Raw genomic sequence first — 7,373 nt, 5'->3', positions numbered from 1 at the left:
GCTCACTGCAACTTCTGCCTCCCTGGTTCAAGCGATTCTCTTGCCTCAGCCTCCTGAGTAGCTGGGATTATAGGCACACGCTACCACGCCTGGCTAATTTTTGTATTTTTAGAAGAGATGGGGTTTCACCATGTTGGTCAGGCTGGTCTCAACCTCCTGACCTAATGATCCACCCACCTCGGCCGCCCAAAGTGCTGGGATTACAGGCGTGAGCCACCACAACCAGCATTGTTTTTTTTTTTTCGAGATGAAGTTTTGCTCTTGTTGCCCAGGCTGGGGTGCAATGGCACAATCTCGGCTCACTGCAACTTCTGCCTCCCGGGTTCAGATGATTCTCCCACCTCAGCCTCCCGAGTAGCTAGGATTACAGGCATGTACCACCATGCTTGGCTAATTTTGTATTTTTAGTAGAGACGGGGTTTCACCATGTTGGTCAGGCTGATCTTGAATTCCTGACCTCAGGTGACCCACCTTCCTTGTCCTCCCAAAGTGCTGGGATTACAGGCGTGAGCCACCATGCCCAGCCTTTTTTTTTGGACAGAGTTTTGCTCTTTCTCCCAGGCTGGAATGAAGTGGTGAGACCTTGGGTCACTGCAGCCTCTGCCTCCTGGGTTCAAGAGATCCTCCTGCATCAGCCTCCCAAGTAGCTGGGATTACAGGTGCCCACTACCATGCCTGGCTAACTTTTGTATTTTTAGTAGAGATGGGGTTTCACCATGTTGTCCAGGCTGGTCTCGAACTCCTGACCTCAGATGATCCACCCACCTTGGCCTCCCAAAGTGCTGGGATTACAGGCGTGAGCCACCGCACCCGGCCTCAAGAGCAAGTTTTACAATCAAATCTTACAGGTTTAGAAATCGTTTTTAAGGATCAACATAATTTGCTCTCAAGCAGTTCTTGGAAGTAGAGGAGACATTTTTCATTCATGTTGTTTGCCTCAAGAACAAAAAACAAAAACCCTCTAGAAGTTCTACATTGCATGAATTTGTCTTAACCAGAGAAGATTAAAGAAAACATCTGTCCAGTTTCCTCTTTAAAGATCTTCATAGGAGGAATTCTGGGCATGTGAAAGAGGTCAAGGTCACAGTGTAGGCTCCATCTGTAGCACCGCAAGGTCTGGAATGGGGCCTTGCAAGGAACTTAGTTCCGGCTTCCTGCTAAGAATAAGCAGAAGACATTTACTTTTCATTATGTGGTTGCTTTCCGCAGAATCTATGAGAAAGTAGAAGGAAATGTCTAAAGTACTGCCAGATGGCGAGTACTTGGAGCCCAGAAGCTAGAGACTGAAGCCCAATCAGAAAGAAAAGTGACACATAGGACAAGACAGGCTCTTTTGAGAATACCTGAAACTAAAGTATGATAAACCTTCCATGAAGACATTTAGGCTGATCATACAAAGATATTCCTTGGGTATGAGGTTTAGAAACAAAAGTCATATGTAAGTGACAAGGAGAATCTCAACATTAGCCTCCTATTAGCTACCGATTTGTTCTTGGCAAGTAAGTTTCTTCCTTGTTGAGGCTGTGTTTGAAGAGTTAAGGCTCCCTTTCCCCATCTTTGGTACAGATCAATTGGTATTGCCACTGCTGGTAAAAATTATGGCTTTTCATTCAAAATAAACCCTTGTAGACAAAGCTCAGGTGTGTCTCCTTTAGTCTATGATACTCCTCTGCCTTTTCCATTTTCACTGAAGCTGCCCTGAGCTAGTTTTACCGAATATATGTGTATATCTTTAAGTCTCCTAATGGTTTTACGTACCTGTAATGACTGCTTCTGCTGGTCCTCTCTATATGAACCACGACCTTTTTTTTTTTTTTTTTTTGAAGCGGAGTCTTTTTTTGAGACGGAGACTTGCCTTTTACTCTCTACAGCAGCTTCATAGTTCTCACAGTTCCACTGGTGTGCAGTGGCACAATCTTGGTTCACCGCAACCTCTGCCTCCCAGGTTCAAGCGATTCTCCTGCCTTAGCCTCCCAAATAGCTAGGATTACAGGCGCCTGCCACCACGCCCAGCTAATTTTTTTTTTCATTGTATTTTTAGTAGAGAAGAAGTTTCACTATGTTGGCCAGGCGGGTCTTGAATTCTTGACCTCATGATCCCCCTGCCTTGCCCCTGCCAGCGTGCTGGGATTACAGGCATGAGCCACCGCACCCGGCCAAACCAGGGGCATTTGAAAAGCAAAACAAAATAGATTCTAGGTGTTTTCAAGATTCTTTGCTATACGGCAACAGTCTTTAACTTTCCTATACTGTTGTCTTCATGTTTATACATCTATAAAGCACTTTCAAATAGTGAAAGTGTAGGATGATTTCTTGAGAATCAACATCATTTTTAGAATTCCTATTTGATAAAGTTAGCATTTATGGAAGGCCTGAGTCTAGAGTACAGGAATGCCTTTAATATCCAGGCTGCAAGAGAAGGTGTCTGGTAAGCTCCTTGACTCCTCAGCCATGACTTGGGTCATTTAGTAACATTCGTGTTGACCTTTTCTTTTCTTTTTTTTTTTTTGAGACGGAGTCTCGCTCTGTCGCCCAGGCCGGAGTGCAGTGGCATGATCTCGACTCACTGCAAGCTCCGCCTCCCGGGTTCACGCCATTCTCCTGCCTCAGCCTCCTGTGTAGCTGGGACTACAGGTGCCTGCCACCATGCCCAGCTAATTTTTTTTTGTATTTTAGTGGAGACGGGGTTTCACCGTGTTAGTCAGGATGGTCTTGATCTGCTGACCTCATGATCCGCCCGTCTCGGCCTCCCAAAGTGCTGGGATTACGGGCGTGAGCCACCGCGCCCGGCCGACCTTTTCGTACAATGCATGACAATGCTGTGATCTGTATACTGACCAGATCTTTGAGCTTAGAGTTGATTTTCTAATAGAGCTGATAGGTCTGTTCTTGTCTATTGTCTCTTATGGGATTTACAGGATAGTGGTACAGCCTGTGAGTATGAAACAGAGAACAAAGCCAACTGGACCACAAGGGGACCGAACCCCTGACCCTGGGCTCATTACTCCATTCTTAAACCACGGCAGCTAAATAGTCAATTAGAGGTTCACTTGGCAGCAGAGGCCAGAGCCGTGTGCTGATCTTATCCAGGCTCAGGAAAGCACATCAAAAGAGCAGAGTGGCAGCTGTCAAGAGCAAGACTCACATCCATTAGGCTGCAGTGACTTTTAAAAGACACTAAGAGTCTTTTAAAATTACAGAACCACCAAGAGTCTTTTAAAAATACAGTAGTTTTCTACATAATAGAAAAAAATGTTTTTTTTAAGAAAAAATTTAAAAATCTTGGACATTAAAATAGTTTAATCATATTATGTATCTTCTGCATCTAGATGTTTTCGTTCAGCATCAGATTGAGATTCATCCGTGTTGTTTTGTGCATTGGCATTTTATTCATTGCTGTTTTGATTCCATCTTAGGACTGGATTATAATTTAGTCTATTGTCGAGACATTTGATTGTTCCTAGTTTCTTCCTGTTATAAGTTGTGTGCTTTGCATGTTCTTGTGCTTGTCTCCTGGTGTGTATGGGCAGGAGTTTCCCCAGGGTGTTTGTAAACCTTGCAGTGGAATTTCATGGGGGTAGGATAAATATAATTTTACCAGATGATGTCAAAGTGTTTCTGAAGTGCTCTGTTCCAATTTATACTCCCACCAACAATATGTATTCCAATGATTCCATACTTGATAGTCAGATTTAAAATATTTTACTAATATGGGTAGATCTGAAACTGTACTTTAATTGTACTTAAAATTTATTTCTCCCATATTTTCCAGAATACTAGTGAAGTTGAACAGGTTTTCATGTATTTATTGGCCATTTCAGGTTTCCTGTCTTGTGAAATAGCGAATGTTTTGTCCATTTCTCGTTTGATTGATCTGTGTGCGGGTTCATTTTCTGGATACCAATTCTTTGTCAATTATGTGTTGCAAATATCCTCTCAATTGGACTTGCCTTTTACTCTCTACAGCAGCTTCATAGTTCTCATTAATGTAATCAGTTTGTACTATTTGTGCCTCAACACAAAATATCTTTCCCCAATGTCATATAAATGATCTGTCATCTTTTAAAAGTTGTGTGGTTTTGCCGTTCACATCCAAGACTTTGACCCATTTGGAATCGATTTGGACTTCTACATACAGGTATGAGGTTGTAGTCCAAATTCTTGCTTCGTAAAGATAAGCACCAGCACCATTCACTGGGAAGCCCTTTTGTTTTGTCCCAATCTGCATGGCCAGCTCTGAAAAACCAAGTGTCTGTATGTGCGCAGATATATTCTGGAGTTTCTGTTTGAATTCTCTAGTTGTTTTATTGATCTCTGTGCCAACGCTACACTTTCAATATATTTTACACTACTTGTTATCTAGTAAGGCGAGTCCCCTCACCTATTGTTTAGGAATGTTTTGGCTATCCTGGCCCCTTGCTCTTCTGTTTTCCCAGTGTTCCTTCTAATTGGATTTATAATATGGCCAGCAAGACATAAACAAGGTTGTTTAAATACACCGACTCGTAAACCTGACAGTAAATGTGTTCACTTGAATCTCACTTGTCATAAAGGTCACAAAATTGAGATCTGAGATGAGAATTTAATGCTCAGACCTCCTCTTTATCATGCAGTATCTGCAAACCGTATTAATACAGATATGATTTTAAACTTGTTTGGTTGGCTGTGCTGTTTTTAATCACAAATTTAATTAACATTGAACTTGGACCACTTCCCTGAGCAGTAAGACAGATAATGCCTGGCCAGTGAAGCCACATGAGACTATAATTAGATTTCATGAAACAATGGTCTCAAATTATTTTAAGCGCTTGTAATTTTTACTAATATGCAGGCCCATGAACAAGCATCAAAAGGGAACCCAATTGAGAGAGAGTGTGTGTGTGTGTGTGTGTCTGCTGATAACTGTTTCTTTAGGGAATTTTAATGTACCCATTCAGCCTGGGAAACTTTGTACTGTTTATTAAATAAAGCAGAGAAAACAAGAGAGGATCAACACAGCAGGAAATAAGGTCACCAGATAAGGCTTTTTGGCTACTGCTTCCTGTTCTGGGTAGCTCTGCAATTCACTCTGAGAATTTTACTCCCTTTACCCAGATTGCAAATTTCCCATTTCCTGTCACTTATCTCTGCCACCTCCCTCATTCTTGAGCTGCCAGACCAAAACAGTTCAAACAGATAAAGGCACAGTTAATTTGTTGAAGAGAACAGAGCTCTCCAGTAAACAACTTTTTCCTGGATCTTACTTTGTAGAGATGACTGGAAATATATCAGCAGAGTAAGAGTTGGATCAGCTTATTGTACTATGTTCATTAGGTCTACACCAATGTAGCAAGTCAACTCATCCTTGCCTTTCTTCCACCATTTATAGGACAAAAAGAGGTGACGATGCAATAGCTCCAAAAACATTTTGTGAGTGATGGATTTTTAACTCAGTGTCTATGTTTTTAGAATTAAGAAGAGATAAGATGGCAGCTGTGCAGGGTTATCCATTCAGTATCAGTGATGTGGTATGTCACAAAGGGATGGATTTCAGAAAGCCCTATGCTCAGACTTTCTGAATTATTGAAGTGATGAGTGAAGACGTTAACATGTTTTAAGTGATGAGTGTAAAACAGCTGTGTCATTTATCAAACTTAGTTATAAGGGTGGCTGTGCACAGTGGCTCATGCCTGTAATCCCAGTGCTTTGGGAGGCTGAAGAGGGAGGATCATCTGAGGTCAGGAGTTTGAGACCAGCCTGGCCAACAAGGCGAAACCCTGTCTCTACTAAAAATACAAAAATTAGTCAGGCGTGGTGGTGGGTGCCTGTAATCCCATGTACTCAGGAGGCTGAAGCAGGAGAACTGCTTGAACCCAGGAGGTGGAGGTTGCAGTGAGCTGAGATTGCACCACTGCACTCCAACCTGGGCGAGAGTGACACTGTTTCAAAAACAAGCCCAAAATGAAAAAACTTAGTTTTAAGGAATAGATATTATGATCTCACTGCATCACTAACTGATCATTAAAAGCATCTTAAATAAGATTCAACATTTTTTTAAAAAGTAGAAATACAGTATATGGAATAACAGTATAGTCTGTGACATACTTGCTTTTTGTCCTCTGTAAGAGTAGAGGGTCAAGAATGGCAAGTGGCTTTTCCTTGATAAAGTTCGTGTCTCTAGCTCCTTGACTTTGAAAGTTCAAGGCATGTAAAATATAATTTGTACTGAGTTGAGATTACTGATTAACTACATCACCATCAGGGGCTTCCAGCAGGTTTTTTTTGTTTTTTGTTTTTTGTTTTTTGAGATGGAGTCTCACTCTGTCGCCCAGGCTGGAGTGCAGTGGCGCAATCTCAGTTCACTGCAACCTCCACCTCCTGGGTTCAAGCCATTCTCTTGCCTCAGCCTCCTGAGTAGTTGGGGCTAATTTTTGTATTTTTAGTAGAGACGGGGTTTCACCATGTTGGCCAGGATGGTCTCAATCTCTTGACCTCGGCCTCCCAAAGTGCTGGGATTACAGGCGTGAGCCACCACGCCCGGCCAGGGGCTTCCAGCAGGTTTCTAACCTGCTGATTTAAGGTAAAAAGTTGGATGGGAGCTAGGTTGGGGTCCTGTCACCAGTGCTTTCATATCCACATGAGCTTGAGTCACATGGAGCAGAAAGCTGAAGCTAGGTCTCTGAGTCCCAGCTGGTGTTCTCACAGACCTATGTTCTCTCTAGAGAGATCACTACTAATGGTGTTCTCAGAATTCATGTAAGGTTTGTTTTTACTACTACTAGATAGGGAGATGATTGGCCTTGGCAGTAATCATAGATGTCTGACTTTAAACAGGTCAGTTGGCCTCCTCTAGCTTCATCTATAAAATGATGAGGCTGGACTGTATGCATCCTTGAGAGAATATGAGTACTTAGCATGCTTCCTATTGCATAGTTGGTGTCCAAAAAAAAGAGTTAGTTTGCTCTGTATTAAACTATACTGAGGCTACACAAACTCTTAGTTCTAATAATAATTCCTTTGGTTATTTGGTTTGGTTAATAATTTTGTTATTTCCAAAATAACCATCATTATATTCAATAAACCCATGTGTAAGTGATCCTAAGTAGGAACCATAGCACTGAGATCCAGTCCTCAAGGATGTAATGATTTGGATACTCTAGTTCCACAGATGGACCAAATTCAACCAAATCCTCAAACATGTAATAATTTGTTAGAGGCGACATGATATACTCAACCATAATAAGGATGATCACTCTTTAGTTCCACAGAAGGACCAAATTCAATGGCAGTTCAGAAGAGGAAGACAGTTCTTTGGCTGCAGGGAAACTTGAAAGTGTTTATAGAAGAAAGAACACTTGAGTTTTTTTTTTTTTTTTTTTTTTTTTTTTTTTTTT

This window comes from Mandrillus leucophaeus, unplaced genomic scaffold (genome assembly GCF_000951045.1).
Source record: "Mandrillus leucophaeus isolate KB7577 unplaced genomic scaffold, Mleu.le_1.0 Scaffold60, whole genome shotgun sequence".
Taxonomy (NCBI): Eukaryota; Metazoa; Chordata; class Mammalia; order Primates; family Cercopithecidae; genus Mandrillus; species Mandrillus leucophaeus.
This window is presented reverse-complemented; position numbering follows the sequence as displayed.